The sequence below is a fragment of the Artemia franciscana genome, unplaced genomic scaffold (assembly GCF_032884065.1).
Source record: "Artemia franciscana unplaced genomic scaffold, ASM3288406v1 PGA_scaffold_53, whole genome shotgun sequence".
NCBI classification, from domain to species: Eukaryota; Metazoa; Arthropoda; class Branchiopoda; order Anostraca; family Artemiidae; genus Artemia; species Artemia franciscana.
Window position 1 is genome coordinate 1,610 of NW_027062694.1, and position 18,120 is coordinate 19,729.

The 18,120-nt window shown below is 35.8% G+C and overlaps 1 long non-coding RNA gene across 1 annotated transcript; it reads right to left on the reverse strand.

Moving 5' to 3' along the window:
* Positions 1–544: 544 nt before the first annotated feature.
* On the reverse strand, positions 545–10,794 carry LOC136041984 (uncharacterized). Its single transcript, XR_010621143.1, has 3 exons — positions 10,730–10,794; positions 3,539–3,736; positions 545–879 (listed from the first exon to the last, which is right to left on the reverse strand). It is a non-coding gene; the product is annotated as an uncharacterized LOC136041984 (long non-coding RNA).
* Between the last annotated feature and the right edge of the window lie 7,326 nt (positions 10,795–18,120).

An 18,120-nucleotide genomic window follows, 5' to 3' on the forward strand; every position in this document is an offset into this window, starting at 1 on the left:
GCCTAAATTCATCATATTTACATGAGAAAAGATTCAAACTTAGTTTTAAAATGCTTTACAATCTACTTGATTAATACGTAATTTTATACAATAAAGATTGTTTATTACTTTCAAGTATTAGCTAAGTGTTGAGTTAGATGTCAGAATATTTTTCATCAGTAACGCTGTATTTCAATATTTTTAAACTTTTGATAGGGAGAATTAATGAAAGCATGTTAGAATACAAGAAGTAAAACCAGTTTGTAACTTCAAGTGTTTTACTTGTCAACTGTTTTTCGAAACATTTGCGAAGAGGATCGTTTGAGCATTTGTATTTCGAGGCATTGAGAATAAAGAGAAGAATTAAATCTATATATTTAAAAATAAAGAACAAATAAAAAACAGTAAAAAAATAAAGAACAATTTAAAAAACAAATAAACAGTAGTTCCCTTATAAATACAATAATTTGTGTTTGTTTTAGATTTTGACATTTGCTCTGTATTTTCATAGACATAGACATAGACATTTTTTATTTTTCATCCAAAACATATAAATTAAACAAAGAATTTACCATTAACGGCCACTCTTAAGACAGAAGAGTCCTGAAATGTGGATAAACTTGATTTTTTGCTCTTTATTTAATCACCCATCAAGAATAAAGTATGCCAACCATCAATTTACAGGCATCACCTCAACAATTCAGCAGATAGTTTTGTAGAACCACAGATTCTAGCTGGTTCTAGATTGGTTCTAGCTCTCTGGAATTTCATTTTTTCGTAATTACTTTTGGATCATGTAAAACCAATCATAGTAAATTGTCTACTAGATTTTGAAAGAGATCCTCGGCCCAAAAGCCTCCAGGATACTTACTTGCCTCTTTGTATGAGAAAAGAGTCACACTAAAATTTGAAAATGCATTACCATCTATCTGATTAAATGATAATTCTATGTAAAAAAAAAAGATGAATTTAGAGATTTTTTCTTCTCAGAATTATGGACTACAAGATGACACATTGGATCTTTTTTTTTTTTTTACTAAGTTAAAAGCTAATTCTGTTAGACCTGTTGCATGTAATTCTTACAGACTCCTGTTAGAAGAACTCCCAAAGTAAATTCTGCATAGAAAAATGAGCACTGAAGCGATTTGAATACTAATTTAGAAAACGGATTTTTCAAACGGCATATTACATTGCACATATGAAGTTTAAGACTTCAGAGTCAATCAGTTAATTTTCCGTTTTCTAGATAATAGTTACAGAATAACGATATTTTATTGCTTCAATTTTTGTGAATGTATGTACAACAAAACATATATTTTAACAGCTATCTCAAGCAAGCACCTACGAGAGTCATGACGGGGCAAGAGGACAACCCTTTTCCCAGGCCCACTGCAGGACACTCTTAAGCCAAATGAATTATTGTAAAAAAAACAGAGACACTTCACATACACTTATTATTATTTTTTTTTTTAGCAATATAGTTTCTCCTCCCTTCGGGACTAAACACTACAATAAAAAAAAAATTTTAACTCCTGTACATTCAGGGAATTCATATCCGTTAGGTTTCCAGAGTCACTTCCAGTATAACTGCATCCCAGATCCCATTAACTAACGCCTCGATATACCCCAAGGCCGATTAAAATTTTTTACTGATTTTGTGGAGGGGTTTCTAGCACTACGAATCGGCTTTTGGCAAGAAATAAGACCAAAGATAATGCAAACCAACAAGTCATCAGCCTTTTGTGGACAGCCCTGAGCCATACTCAGGCATTGGAGGGGGTGGAGGTGACTGAGTGCAATTAAGTTAGAAACACTCCTACAGAAATAGAAATGCTTCTTTGCGAGGTAAAGTAAGAATTGTACTATGTACTATTAAGGTCTTTCATTCAGAAGAGTGAAAATCTACAATGCAACCAAAATATGTATTAACTAGAAAACAAAACAACAATAATCAGCAGATTTACTGTAAGTAAAATCTGGGCATTTAGAAGGAGAGGGGACTCAATTAATTTGAAAGCGATTATAAAAGTTGTAATCTTGGTGCAAGAATCTCCTTCTCAAATGGCTGCAACAACAATCCTGTTCTTCCTTCCTCTGAACTGAGCAAAATAGTAACAAAATTCTTTACTTCATTGCACTCAAAAAATTTCTATTATTGGATTTCAGTAGAAATAGTCTACAAGAGAGATTGGGAGGCGGTCAGCCCCTATGGAAAGGAAGCTACCTCTTTGTATAGGAAAGCAGCCACACCTACTTTAAATATGCTTTACAAATTTTGAGTGTGCATAATTTTATTTGATGGAAAAATTTGAATAATGAAAAGTACAAAAGCTATTAGAGCCTGGAGGCTCTATACTCTCAAATCATGGACAACAAGAAGATGAATTACATTTTATCCCTTTCTGACTAGCATTTGATTCATAATCATATCTTTTTATATTAAGTTTGGTCAAAATAGCAACTAGTGAATATTTATTTCAACTGTTATATGTATCACAAATATGTGTATTCCCTATGCATGGGAGGTCCAATCCTGAACATGGTACATTTTATTACTTCATGTTTCATCAATTCTGCAGTAACTAGATATGCACTTTAACTGCTGTGTACCACACACGCATTCACACCATCGCCTGAGATGGGTGGTAGCCACCTGCCCATTTCAGATAGACCTGAATATATTAAAACAAGCACACATTAAGTTTAAAGTACAAGTTCTTTCAAAGTGAAAGTACACAGCTATGTCAAATCTTAACATGACCAGAAATCATTAAATATAAGGGGAGAGTGCTTCTCTAGTCCTCCTCCTCAGATTATCAACTAAATTGCAAAAGTTTGACAAGCTATTTTACAAAACAACACAAAAAATACAATACTAAAATATAAATACTAAAATACAAAAGATATGGCCTAATAATAACTGAAAGTGTCTATTTTTCAGAAAATTGGGACAAAAAAAGCAATTTAATTTAAATTTTGATGCTGCTCTTCATTTTCATTTAGAATTACTTTTTTTTCTACTCATTCATCAAGAACAAAGTAAGATCAGCAAGTTAAGGACATCATTTCAGCAATCCAGGAAATAGCTTTGTGGAGAAAAATAATTTTTGGGTTCTAGTTATATGAATTTTCTTCACTTTTTTTACAGCTTCGTTTTGCGTTTCCTCTACCTTTTGTTGGACAAAAAAAAAATAAAGAAAACAAAAAGACAAAATCAAACAAGTATTATTTTCAGCCAGTGAATAAACAAAAAGCAAAGCAGATATTTTAGCACAGACCTTTCCTAATCTGTCTTCAATGTTCAAAAACTGTGTATTTTATTCTTATTAACCATTTATACTAGAATTTCCAAGTCTGATTCAATTTCTTTCTCTTTTACTCAACTTTTTAATTTTTATTATTTTCTTTTATCCTTACAGCTTTTTTTTATCAAGAATTATTTTTCTTTTATCAACAACAATTTTTTTTTTTTTTCACAAATCAGGATTTGTCCCTACTTTTGTGCTTGGTAAAAACTTTAAAGGGAAAAGAAAAAGGTCAATAAAACTAGATGACAAACCTTATTTTTGTCACGACGTCGAATAGTTAATATCATTTCAACCTGGCTAGTTGTAAGTTGGAGTTTAGACATTATTTTATCTAGCTCCTTTCTCTCAAGATTTACTACATCGTCAACAGACAATGGTATGTTCAAAGCCTTGAGTTTCAATTCATATGTTGTAGTCATCTTGATTCTATACTTATTTTTTAAATTTTCCTAGAAAGAAAATAAGAATTAAATTTGCTCAGAAAATATAACAGAGATAAAAAAAAAACTTCTGTAAGTACTAAGGAATTCAGTTTTAAAGTACTAGTTTACTACTGTTTTTCCCTAGTTCTCATGGAAGGCATCTTTGAAGTATGCAAAATACCTCTCTCTAGAATAAATGATTTTTTTTTGAAATTTCTATTGTTATCACAGTGAGTTAGCATTTGCATTGGCTTAGCAAAGAGCGAAAAGGCTCTCATTTTTTTTCTCCTTGACACCTCATATGGAACTTGATTCGTTGGCAAAAAGCTACTCTCTTGCATTCTTTGCCAAAATAAGTTCAGTTACTTTGGTTTGAGACAACTTTTCTTTGACTCCAGGTGTTAGTCGTTTTTCCACGACAGTCTACAATCTCAATCAAAAACAGTTCAATGAGCACTAAAGAATGCAGCTTTAAAGTTGTAGCTTACAAACGTTTTGTCCAAGTTCCTATGAAAAACATCTTTGAAGCATAGAAAAATACCTCTCGCTAGTATAAGTAATTATTGAAACTCCAATTGTAGTCATAGTGAACAAATTGGCATTGACTTAGTAAAGGACAAAGACTATCCTGTTTATTTTGTTCTTCTCCTCGACACCATTCAAAATGCAATTCGAGGACCAAAAACCAATCTCCCATACCCTTTGCCAATCAAGTTCAACTACTTTGGTTTGGGACAACTTTTCTTTGATTCCAGGTTTTAAGCGTTTTCCCATAACAATCTACAACTCCAATCTCAAATGAATTATTCACCAAAGAAGCCAAAAAACTCTTAATATAGATTGAAGAATCACAATCTGGTAGGAGCCAGCTGGCAAACTATTTAGATGTGAAATATGGCAAAAATATCAAAACTATAATTCCACTTCTAGGCATCATCAAAGAGTTTCAACTACATTGAGACAGTCAGCCTTGATGTTCAAAACAAACATGGCAGAGTGTTGAGAATCACGTTCTACTATTATCCAGACAAAAAGATAAGCCTGTTTCACAGCTTTAGGGACCTTGATAAGATGGACTCCTAAATTGCTCTTGGAGACTTTATTGCTCCCAAACCTATATGGGAAGATGTTCAAATGTCCAATCAAACTAAAAGGAGCATTGAAGAAGCTTTGATTAAAACAAAAACATGTGTGTATTCTCACTATTTAGCTTGGAGACTTACTTTGATATTAAGACATACAAACTAGGCACAATAAATCTCTGGTAGGGTTCCCCATGCCTATACCCCAAAATAACAAAATGCTGAGGGGATGATTCAGACTGACTATGTAGCAATTCTCACGACAATTAATGACTGATCTAATCAACAGGATCCACCTTTATATTGATTTACAACTACACTTAGCAAGTTTCTAAAAGAATTAAACAGAGGAACAACTAATGAAGTTAGAAGACCCAAAGCAGTGATTAAATATTTAGTCAATAAAGCAGAAAAAGACAGCTGGCATAATTCTTCTCAAAAACAAGACCCATCTTTAAGATCCAGTCTCTCATTGCAGGACAAACCAGAGAAATACCTTTTAAACTATAGTAATTGCTACTCTGACAGTGCACCTCAACCCACCACTATAATGGTGCCAGATATAGTCCTAGCCTAGGCTACATGCAGCACTACAAGGAAACAGTATAATATTGAAAGCGTTGCTTTATAATAGGCAGCATATTTGTATTAATCAGATTTTCGTCACCTTAAATGACAAAGCCGAGCAAGGAATATTCCTGTAAAAATTGCTGGAAGATTATGAGTTGCAAAGTTGCAACTGCACCTGTAAAGGTGCAGAATATCAGGCAGATTCAATGGGCAACCACTTTATTAGAGAAGTAGGAGTTGCAGACACTGGTATGAGCCCTCTTGTGGGACAACTTCTTGCTATGTCCCCTTGCCCTGGAGGATTCATCAAATTAAAAGGGCTTTTGATAAGAGGAGTCAGCATTTAAAAGCTTATAAGTCATTATGATATCACCTCTTTGACGTCTGTACACGAGCAGTGGGAGCTTAGTTTAATGAATCAAGATGGGTAGTCAAAAGTCTTGCTACCTCTTGTTGCCTTTCCTTTGACAGATTGTTTTCTGCTTATCACCATTGTTCAGGGGCTTTGAAACACAACCAAAATTCTACCAATGGTCACACAAGGCACTTGTACAGTTTGGTCATAATTTTGGACAATTTGCTGTGTACTGTGCACCTGATTATGCCAGGTGTCTGATATGCTTTGGCAACTGCTGTCTATGCATGTTTGCAGAATTTCAATTCCTCATCAATAACAATTCTAAAATCTCAGCTATTGAAGAGTTGATCAATTGTCTCAAGCAATCCCCTCAACTCATATGGTACTTCCAACTTAGTTCTTTCTCTCAAAATACCCCATCTTGGGCTTTTGAATGTTAAATTCAAGCTTCCACTTGTGGGCCCAAAGTGAAAGCAAATCTAGGTTTTCCTGTGTGGAAGCTCATGTTACTGAGAACTCTGGGGACCCAATAAGCTTTAAATCATCAACATAAAGGTTCATCTTATTTCTCACAGCTTGTGGAGCGTCATCAATAAAAATATTGTTCTCTAGGGAACATCACATCCTGCAACTTCTAAAAAGAATTATTGCCTATTGTCTCCAAACACCTTAAATCTCAGTCATTTCAGTAGTAGTCAGACAGTAGTGACTGTCTTCAGTCAGTGATGACATACTTTGCCAAATGCTTCAGCATAATCTACAAGGATCATATCAACTGGAGTATCACAATCTAGCAAATCAGTGACATAGTCATAAGCATTTATAAGATTTGTCTCAATCAGGCATTCATATCTGAAGCCATGTTGGCTCAATACCTGGTTGGGAAATTGAGAGCATAATATAATGAATATTCTTATGGTACTCAAGGAGTGAGTCAGCACGGTCATCATTACTTCCTGTAAAGCACGGCCATTAGTTTACATCATTAGATGCTTTTTCAGAAATGGAAACTTCTTAGTCGTGATGCCAGTTTTTATGTGACATAGGTTTTGAGGGGTTTCAGGCTCTTTTTTTTAATTCTAGCAATTTTTTTTCAAAACAACATTTTGCCATTAAGACTAACAAAAATAATAATTACCATTTCTGAATTAGCTAAAATGGCAATTTCTCCTTAAGTAGACAGTTTTTTTTTTCATAAATATATTTTCAAACTTTTGGTTACAATGGGTGGTTTTACTGTTTGAGGCCCAATTTTCAAACCAACTCTAGGTGAAGTATGAACAGCCAGTCAGATACCCACAATAATCAATAGACAATTTCTCTGGAAAACATTTGGCAAACCTTCCCCATTTTTTGGAGCCCCCATGCCATATTTGATCATTGTCATCATTGTAGCTTCCATGTACTAATCTTGATTTGCAGACTTACCTTCCTTTCCTTTCAAACTTTTTTCAACAAAACACATAATATACTAAAACAATAATATACTGACCCTTGGCTATCCTACTTTTAAATCTTCACAGCTCTCGCCATCTTTACTAATAATACTTCCAAGGTAAATAAAGCTGTCCACTTGATCAATCTTTCTGTTACCCAACATCACATGTTCATCTTCACTTATTCCAAACCTAAGTAGCTTAGTCTTATCCATATAAAGAGGGGTGAGAACACAACTCTGCTTACCTCTTGACTTAATAAACAACCCCCTACTAGCCTTATTTTCTATTTTAACCACATCAGTGTTATTTTCCTACATAGAACTAACCAATCTAATGTATTTGTCTGGTAAGCTACACCATATTAGGATAAGACCTTGGCTTAAGCTCTTCTATCAGCTAAATCAAATGCTTGCTGATAATCTACAGAAATGTTTCATTAAACCTTTAGTCCTTATCTTTATAGACTACAATAAAGCATTTGATTTAGTGGACAGTGAAGAGCTTTAGTGAAAATCTTATCCTTGTATGGTATACAAGACAAATAAGTTAAAGTGATTAGTGCTATTTACAAGAATAATAATGCAGCAGTTAAAGTAGGAAATGAGGTTAGTAACTGGCTTTGTATTAAATGATGAGTTAGGCAGAACTGCATTCTATCCCTATTTATATTGATCTTTTAGATGAACTTGGGCTTAAGGAGCACAGAAATGATAATTTCAAATTTTCAAATTCATTTTATCTAAAAAACATGTGACAGACAGAGCCAATTATTAGTTTTTGTTGTCATAGACACACAAAAATCAGTTGATAAGTCAAAATTAACATACACAAAATTATAAAATATACAATTAACAACAATAATTGTCATATATACATGAAAATCAGTCAACAAGTCAAAATTAACATACACAAAATTATAATATATACAATTAACAACAATAATCCACATTAAAAATCAACCCAGCATTAGACAACTTAATAAACAAGGGCACAAAACAAAGCTCATAACAAGCATGTGACACAGTCACAGGTTGAAGTTTTCATACAGGCTCTGCAACAGCCCTGATTGGCCTTACCTGTGCTGGTTGATGTTGGGGCAGGAGGATATTTTGGTGTAAAGGGCTGGACAGTATTTTATTACCAAAGGATAGGACAAGTTTTAAATAACAGGATTGAAGGGTTTGAAGTTGAAACTGATTAAAGAGTGATATGTACTGTACTTTTGATGCTTTTGAGATTACTAGGAGGGCACAGTATTGCACCCTCTCAACACAGTCCAACTGTTTCCCAGTTAGCCCAAAATGCCATGTAGGGTAACCATACTCAAGTGTAGAACAAGTAAAAGAGAAATAGAGTTATAGGAGGTGTGGTGCAGGGATGCACCACACCAACATGGACACAGAGACATGGTGAGCCAACAACTTCAGAGACCTGATGGCCAAATTACCTTTTTTTAATATGCCATCAACATGTTTGTTCCACTTCAGATCCAAAGTGATATGAACACTAAGCAGTTTAATTTTTGGTCATGTGACTGGCACTGGCAATAAGTGGGTTAAAAACTGGCATAGATTTAAAAAAAAGAAATGGTTAAAATTACAGATTTGTCAAAGTTGACAGTCATTTTGTCCACCTTTGCCTCTTGATAATGGGAGAACACAGAATCAGATGGGAAAGAAAAACTTTCTTGGACTTAGACTATGCTGATGATTCAACTTTTAGAGGTTCTATGATTTCAGGGTGCTAGAATATGTTTAAAAAATGATGGTAAGAAGACTAAGTAACATAGGCTAGGAATAAGTGAAGATGAAAAGGTGACATTTGGTAACAAGAAGATTGATCAAGTGGACAGCTTCAATTAACCTAGAGTATTATTAGCAAAAGGTGTAGTAAAGATGTTAAAAGAAGAATAGTTGAGGCTGAAGGTTTTTTTTCAGCATTTCAAAAAGTTGGGAAGAACAGCAAGATAAGTCTGCAAACTAAGATTAAAATATTGGAAGCTAGAACAATGAAAGTGGTTAACTATAGTGCTGAAGCATGGGCACTCTAGAGAATAGAGAAGGATTTGCTAGACATTATCCAGAAAAATTGCCTCAGGTTGTTTTGATAATGTTTAGTTTTGTTCCAAGTGCTCTAAAGTGGGTGTTACTGTATACAGCAAGATTCTGATGATTGCAAATTGTTTCTTTGTCATTATTAGAGAAGCACATACACTTTTTGACTTTTTAAAATCCCCCTCCAAAAAGAATAAAATTGCATAAAGTGGGCTTGCTTACAGGTAACATTACCATTAGAGCAAAGTGTATTAGTCTATGAGCCCTGCAGGCATCAGGCCAAAGCCTGTATTCTATATTTATTCAACAAAAAGTGCTAGCACTAAAAAAAAAAACCTCAAATGCAGTTTATTCAATGAATATAGAATACAGACCTTGCCTTGCTGCCTGTGGGGCTCATGGACTAATATGCTTTACTCTAATGGTAATGTTACCAGTAAGCACGCCCACTTCACACATTTGTAGTCTGCCCCATGGAGGAGGAGAGTCAGCCAGAAATGGATGTGCTTCTAGAATTAGCATTTCTTAGTGCTCTAAACAGGAAAATATGTTGCAAACAGCACTTGGAATGAAAGAAAACATTTACCATTTTGAGTACCTAACTGACTTGCCATATTTCAACCAGTAAGCTGTACAAAAAGTGCACTATGGATCAATCCCACTTTCTAGGGCTATAACAAGAGGAAGGGTAGGATGACAACAGAATGATTTGCAAATAAATGATGACAAATTGTCCTTTTTTGGCTAACCATCTAGGGATAAATGGGAAGTAGGCTAGGTTATCCTTTGCTTGGATAGGAGGATGTCCTAAAGGAATATTTAAGAGAAATGGGAACTTCCTGGGAAAGCATAAAGAATTAGGCTTTGAATATAATGGGATGGCAAAGGAGTATGCATAGCCATAATGTCTACATGTGGCTTAATGCTGTGGTGAGTTTTTATTAGTAAGCTAGTACTAGACTGGCAATAGGCCTTCCTTTTTGAAGCAAATTTTTCGCCCTGGATTCATCCCTGAAAGTTTCATTTCTATACTTTAGCCAGGCTAATTTCCAGCATAGGCCAAGCAAGAATCCCCTAAACTAGAATTTACCCATTTTGAGGATTCAGGTTGTCAGTAGAAAACATCTCAAGGGTTGCAGATTGTAAAGAAGATTCAAAAGCTTACAAATACATACTTTTTGTTTTGCTCTATAAGACAATAATCTTTCTTTAGGCTATAAGAAAATATGAAGCCATTTTATCATTTAATTTTGTCTTTAATATTTGATACTATTTTCCTCGACATGTCCCAAGAATAGGATATGATATATTATTATTGATGGTAAGGAGAAGGTTAGGTGAAATTATAAGAAATGGGGTAAAATTCTAGTTTATCTACTTTTTTATCTTGGGTTTAGGGAAATGACACTTTCAGTAATGAATCTAGGACCAAAAACGTACTCTGGGAAGGCATTCCCGTTTCCATGTTAACTCATTTATTCTTAGAAATTTAAATACTTGACTGGTCTTTTCTATACCTATTGAAGTTTTGACAAAACAACATTCAGTTTCCTCGTTTAAAATTATTAAAATAATGTGCGCTTGATTGCCAAAGTGGGATAAACTCTGATGTTCAAACGTGTAAAAATTTATCTTTTTTGTTACGTTAGATCATAGACAAAAAATATGTAATTAAGATGTTCGACTCACGAATTTTTAATAGCTAATAAATTTTGTACTTGGGCTCCTGTAATGTTCATCCTCTTACAGAAAAATTACATGAATGTTGCCTTTAAAAATTAATTTAATTAAGGAAAATTTGTATTCACAAAAGAATTTAAAGAGAATTAAACTAAACTTATAAAATTATAATGAATTTTATAGTGTATACTTATCGGTTTTAACCTTATGAACTCTTAGCAATAATAATTGCGTTTTTATCGCCGTTTCGCTTAAAATCTTTTTTTAATGGCCGGCAAGTTCCCCGTTGTGCTTATTTCTTTTTCTGCTCGATTAAAACTCTGAATGAGGACCGGAGATGTCACATGTCCACGATGAAAAACAATAGAACTACGAACTTTAATTAGAAGGACGTTGGAAGTTCCCTTTGGAATCAATCTGGATATAATCCAGAGAAGAAAATGGACAAACATGAGCAGACACAGATGAAGGAGACCTATTTCTGTAAGAGATGGCTCTAAAAAGAAGATTTCTATGATTTTTAGCACGTGCTGAATTGGTGCTTAATGGGTTTCACGATGAAGGTTCAGAGCCTTAGAAAAACTTCTTTTTGTATAAAGAAGAACAAGATTCACAGCACAAGTTGAAGGACAATCGCAATCCTTCTAGAGATTGAACCAAAATTTTGCTTCGAGGCAAGATGTTACGAGACCTGTGCTTGGAGACTAATCTGGTCTCCAAGCACTGGTCTTTATTTTTTTAGAAAAAAATAAAGTCTTGCACAGGAAAGCGCTCGAATCCAACTTTGATTGAATCCTTTAGGAATCTGTCGAGCTCATTTCGAGATTGGAAGTAAGCTTTAATAGGTTATGATCTTCCACACTATGCTATTTTAGTGAAGTCGGGGGTAAGTTATCAAGTTTGGAGTCGTCCAGATCGTTAGAAACCTGTTTAACAGCTGCAAAAAAGACACGTTCATTAACTGATACGTCATTTGAGATGTGAAACAGTTCACTTTTTCAATAATTTGGCTGACAATATGTTTATTAGAAATGATAAGTTTCCATTCCCCTTTGCTTCGGCGGAACTCAATATATCTCCGTCAACACTGGGAAACAAACTATCTACAAAGGTTTTTTTCTCTGATGGACCTTTCAAATCCTTCAGGCGGTTAAGCGTGAGGTCATTTAGGAGTAGAAATAGAATTTTCAATAAAGCTGCCAAGCTTTCACGACAGTTCATTCACTTTGGATGCAACCGTCACGTGCACTGCCTCCCCCACCGTCAGAACTTTTATTTAGAAATATATAGCTTTATTTCCCTTTTACGATTCAAAAAGAATGGAGGGTAACTAGCCCACCTTCCCTGAAATCTTCTTTTCCCCAAATGCATCCGACCAAAATTGTGAGATAGCTATTTGGCTCACAATAGTCCAAAGACCATATAACAATGTTTTCAGGATGAAAAAAAACGCCCAGAGTCTAGGGACAAGGGTTGTAGGCTATCCCCCGTGTCATTTAAAATTTTTACGGAACGGGTGGTCGTTTAAACCTCTGATCGAATGGGGATTATTTGATTGGAGGTCGGGAGTTCTAGTTCCCTTTTTAAGTGTCAAAAGTGAATGGAGGGCAACTATTTTCCCCAAGCTCATCACTCCCCAAGACACATCCTATCAAATTTTATGAGAGCATTGTTAAAAAATCCAGTAGTTATGTCTTTGGGGATGCCAACCGCACCAAAGTCCCTAGGGCAAATCGTTCATTATTTACATATATGTTATTGAGAAAGGTATGTATTTTGAGCTTTATTTTCCAAAAAGACTAAGGGCATTCAGGTGAACATTTTAGAGAGTGTTGAATAGAGTTTGAACTAAATCAAAACACATATGTGTATACGGATTGTCGAAAGGGCGTAACTCAGGAATGACAGCGTATATTAATTTGGAACTATTAGGAAGTGATAAGGGAGATGATCAAATAGGCAATACTTCCATGCTACCACTACTACAACAAATGCTACTACTATTACTGCTACCACACTACTCAATTTACAATACTGAGGGGAAATTTGAACCAGATTAAAAGACGTTATGTGCATATACATTGTCAAAAGAGGATATCCCCAGAATTGACTCGGGTATTAAGATGGAACTTTCAGAGAATGCTTAAAGGAAAAGACCATCTTACAAAAAGGCAATATGGGCACGCTACTACTAATACTACTATCACTGCTATATTTACTACTACCGCTGCTACTGCTACTTCAGCTACTATTTCTATTTACTTGTAAGGCTAAGAACATTAAGATACAAATTTCAAGGATTATGTAGATATACAGGTTATCAAAAGGACATATCAGCAATATCATAGCAACAGCTAATTGTATCGAATCGGAATTTACAAGACTTGATGAGAGGGATGTTCAAATGGCCAAAAGGTAAAATGTTAATACTACTTCTGATACTAGGACTACGGCTGATACCATTAATACTTCTACTAGTTACACCAATGCTAATACTGTGACTACTATTACAACTATGTAAATTGGCATGAAGGTGAAATTTTAAAGGAATTTTGAGGGGGAAGGGGAACTGAATTACAGCACACCATCTGGATGCACCTTTGCAAAAGATCGTACTCTAATGTACTCTCTATACTTTCATGTGGATGCGAGTAATAGAGCCTTTCAAAGAATGCTGAGAAAACACAACTTTTCGAGAATAATTAACTGCATAGAATCCTTGTGGTACATTGGACCGATAGAGTAACGAATACCCAGATTAGGGCTGATACCGAATAACCACTGGTGACCGACGAATTCAGAATGAGAAGATGGAAGTATTGGGGGCATATGAGCCGCATGAGCGAAGGATGCCTCCTACACGATTTATGGTGTTAGACCCCACACGGCATTCGAAGGAGTGGAGTACATTGGTTAGATCCCTGGAGAAAGAGGGAAAGAGTCTCCAAACCTCTTTGAATGAACTTTGATCTTTGATACAATATCGGTCAAGCTAGAGGTCAACCGTCACTGCCCTATGCGCCCCCAGACGTAGGAGGATTTAAGTCTAAGTGCAAGTATTGGTATGTTATTTTTCTGCCCTCCTACGGCTTTATTATGTAAATGAAAGATACAATTTTACTATCGATCCATAGCTGACGGTCCCTTATATCCATCTACCAAACTAAATTTTCGAAATAAGGTGTATAGGGTGTTTTATATTAGAAATATGTTTTTTAAATAAGAAATACGCAATGTCGCAGTTATGGCTCGTCAAATGGATATATATAAGATTCATGAAATCAGGAATAATAAGTATTTCGTCATTTTGGTGCAAGTTGGAGGTGCAAGCTTATTGCAAAATCACAAATATGTAGCGGGAACATATACCTTAAGGCCAAAGTAGTAAATTGTGACTACATATTTTATAAATATTTATTTTGCAATATATAATATTATTCATATTTTATCAATATGTAAGCCCACTTACGAATTCCGTGGATTTTCCTCCATATTTTAAAGAAAAGATATTGCAGCCTCTCACAGCTGTTTCCTATCTTATCATAAGATTGCACAGTATTTCTTTTAAAGTCACAGACTGGTTTTATCAGGTTTAAGCAATTTGTAAGTTGGCACATCGCCAAAGTGTATCTTTGACCTAAAAATCGGTTTAAAGTCTATGAAAACAGTCTAGAACTGTCAGGTACCAGCTTTTCTGTTATATTCAATAATAATTGAAGCCAAATTATTTACTTTAGCCAAATTAAACAGACTTCTGTTTACCTCCTCCAACCCTCTATGTCCCCGGATCTGATTCAAATTGAAAATGGAGCATCTGAGACATAAGATTCTTCTATATATCAAGTTTCATTGAGATACGATCACCCATTCGTAAGATACCTCGATTTCACGTTTTCCAAGAATTCCGGTTTCCCCTTCCAACTGCCTTCAATGTCACCGGATCTGGTTGAAATTTAAAATGAGAGTTTTAAAGCACAAGATCCTTCTAGATATCAAATTTCATTAAGATCTGATCACCCGTTTGTAAGTTAGAAATACCTCATTTTTTCTAGTTTTTCCGAATAACTGCCCCCCCCAAATTCCACCAAAGAGAGCGGATCCGGTCCAACTATGTCAGTCACCTATCTTGGACTCGTGCTTATTCTTTTCACCAAGTTTCATCCTGATCTCTCCGCTTTAAGCGTTTTCCAAGATTTTCGGTTTCCCCCTCCTAATGACACTGGATCCGGTCGGGATAAAAAGAAATAAGAGATCTAAGTTTCGAGGTCCTTCTAAATATGGCATTTCATTAAGATATGATCACTCTTTCGCAAGTTAAAAATATATCGTTTTTTCTAATTTTTAGAATTAGCCCCCCCAACTCCCCCAAAGAGAGCAGATCCGTTCCGGTTATGCCAATCCCGTATCTAGGACGTGTACTTATTTTTATCACCAAGTTTCCTCCCGATCCCTCCACGCTAAGCATTTTCCAAGAGTTTGGGTTCCACCCCCCCCCCCCAACATCCCCTTCACTGGATAAGGTTGAAATTTAATATAAGAACTCTGAGACATGATATCCTTCCAAACATCAAATTTCATTAAGATCCGATCTTTCCTTTGTAAGTTAAAAAACCTCATTTTTCAAATTTTTTAGAATTAAGATCCGATCACTTCTTCGTAAGTTAAAAATACCTCATTTTTCTTAATTTTGCAGAATTAACCCCCCCCCCACTCCCTCAAAGAGAGCGGACCCGTCCCAGTTATGCCAATTATGTATCTAGGACTTGTGCTTATTTTTCCCACCAAGTTTCATCCCGATCCCTCCACTCTAAGCGTTTTCCAAGATTTTAGGTTCCCCTCTCAATTCCCCCCAATGTCACCGGATCATAGGAATTTGAATTAAGAGCTCTGAGACACGATATCCTTCCAAACTTCAAATTTCATTAAGATCTGATCACTCCTTCGTAAGTTAAAAATACTTCACTTTTCTAATATGTTCACAATTAACCCCCCCCCTCCCCAACTCCCCCAAAGAGAGCGGCTCTTTCCCGGTTATGTCAGTCACATATCTAGGACTTGTCCTTATTTTCCCACCAAGTTTCATCCCGATCCCTCCACTCTAAGCGTTTTCCAAGATTTTAGGTCCCCCCCTCAATGTCCCCCAGTGTCATCCGATTCGGTCAGAATTTAAAATAAGAGCTCTGAGACACGATATCCTTCCAAACTTCATATTTCGTTAAGATCCGATCACTCCCTCGTAGGTTAAAAATACCTCATTTTTTCTATTTTTTCCGAATTAACCGGCCCCCACCCCCCCCCAGATGGTCAAATCGGGAAAATGACTATTTCTAATTTAATCCGGTCCGGTCCCTGATACACCTGCCAAGTTTCATCGTCCCAGCTTGCCTGGAAGTGCCTGAAGTAGCAAAACCGGGACAGACCGACAGAATTTGCGATCGCTATGTCACTTGGTTAATAACAAGTGCCACAAAAAAAAGCAAGAGAATTCCCTCATCACAACTTTTTTCATCTTAGCTTCCTAGCCCCTCCCCACTAGAGTTAATTTATGGACACGCCCTCTTCTTTTTACCAGCTTAAGGCGGTACAAAGGACAGAAGTAAAAAAACTTCACTTCACGAAACTTACTTCACTAAATACAAGAGCAAGACTACATCTATTTACACTATATTTACAACCAGTTTAGATCATAGTTTCCCAAAATGAATCATCAGTCGCCTTGTGCCGGCGCAGTGGAACAAGCTGAGTCTTATGTTCGAGAGTTCTCTGGTTAACGTATTTTATAATCCCTATTCACCGACAAGCTCCAGGTCATATCATCTTTGTTTCGCACTGAAAAGTCGGTAATGGAGTTCTTTGATTCGCTGAATCAGAACATAATGAAATTCGTATCTTTGGAATCATTATAATCGTGAAATGAAAAAAACAAGTCTCAACCGAAAGTACAGAACAACACCAAAACCTAAAACGAACAGAAACCACTCCACATGTGAAAGGGCTGCCCCCCTCCCCAACACCCTGCTTCCCATACAAAAGTTTTTTAAGCACTTAATAATAGATTCTAACCTTAATTAAACAGTCATTGCGTTTAAGAGTCGTTCTGAAAAAAGGAAAAACAGTCAAAACTGTAGCGTAAAACGCAAGCTATTGAGGAGGGGGCAACCCCTCAACACACGAAACAATTTCCGTTCGCTCCGAGTCCAATCACTTTCGAAATCCCCTCTTGTGAAAATGTTCCTGGGAATCCCCCCAACCCCATTGTGAAGTTGCTTCCGCAGAGCACTCCCCCACGGAGAATTTTGCCTTCAGAAAAATCCCACAGACTATTCTAAGCCTGTTGAAAATTTCACCCGGATAGACGGCAAAGAGGAAGCAGGACAAACAAAAAGAATTTCGTACGGGAATTCTGGAAAATTTCCCATTATCGATAGTAGATTTGCCCAGAAAATTCTAGGCAAATTTCGTAAATTACAGCAAATAATTTCTGAGACCACATTGGTGATCACAAAACGACAAACTATGCAAATATTTCGGCCGAGACCTCCACTCTATCATCTCCTTTTAAGTTTATCATTTGTTTTAGGTTCTTTTTTTATAATGTCCTGTAGACTCTTCATTGTATTTTTTGTTATCTTATACTGCACAGAAGACTGTTGAGCAGGATTCTGCGTCACTATGCAATCTATGCAATTTAACCCATTATTCAGAGAAGATTTGAAAGCCAAGGGCTATAATGGGAGAAAGGTTGGGATGGCTAGGGCACGGTCTACGATTGATGGATGGCAGATTGAAAAAGATTGCCCTTTTCGGACAACCATCGAGGCCTAAAGGGAAAGCAGGTCGTCATCGACTGGGGTGGGAGGATGTCGTAAAGGAACATTTAAGGGAAATTGAAACTTCCTGGGAGGGTTTGAAAAGGTTAGGACGGAAGAGGAGGTGTGCAGAAGGTTCGAGTCAGGCGGCTTGATGCTGCTGTAAGTTGTTAGTAGTATTTCTATATACATATACAACAGCTCAGTTTAATATCAGTTTTATTCATATATATGTAATATATACAAATAACTAGCCAAACACATTTGCACACTGATAAACAAAAATAGCTCTTTTTAAGGCACAAAACCCCGAATACACAAACTAAACTATATCACAATAATTTTTCTAGATACGAAAAAAAAAAAACATCTTTGAAGACAAAATCAAGAGGATAAAAGGGATAATCTCAGTCTCCTAA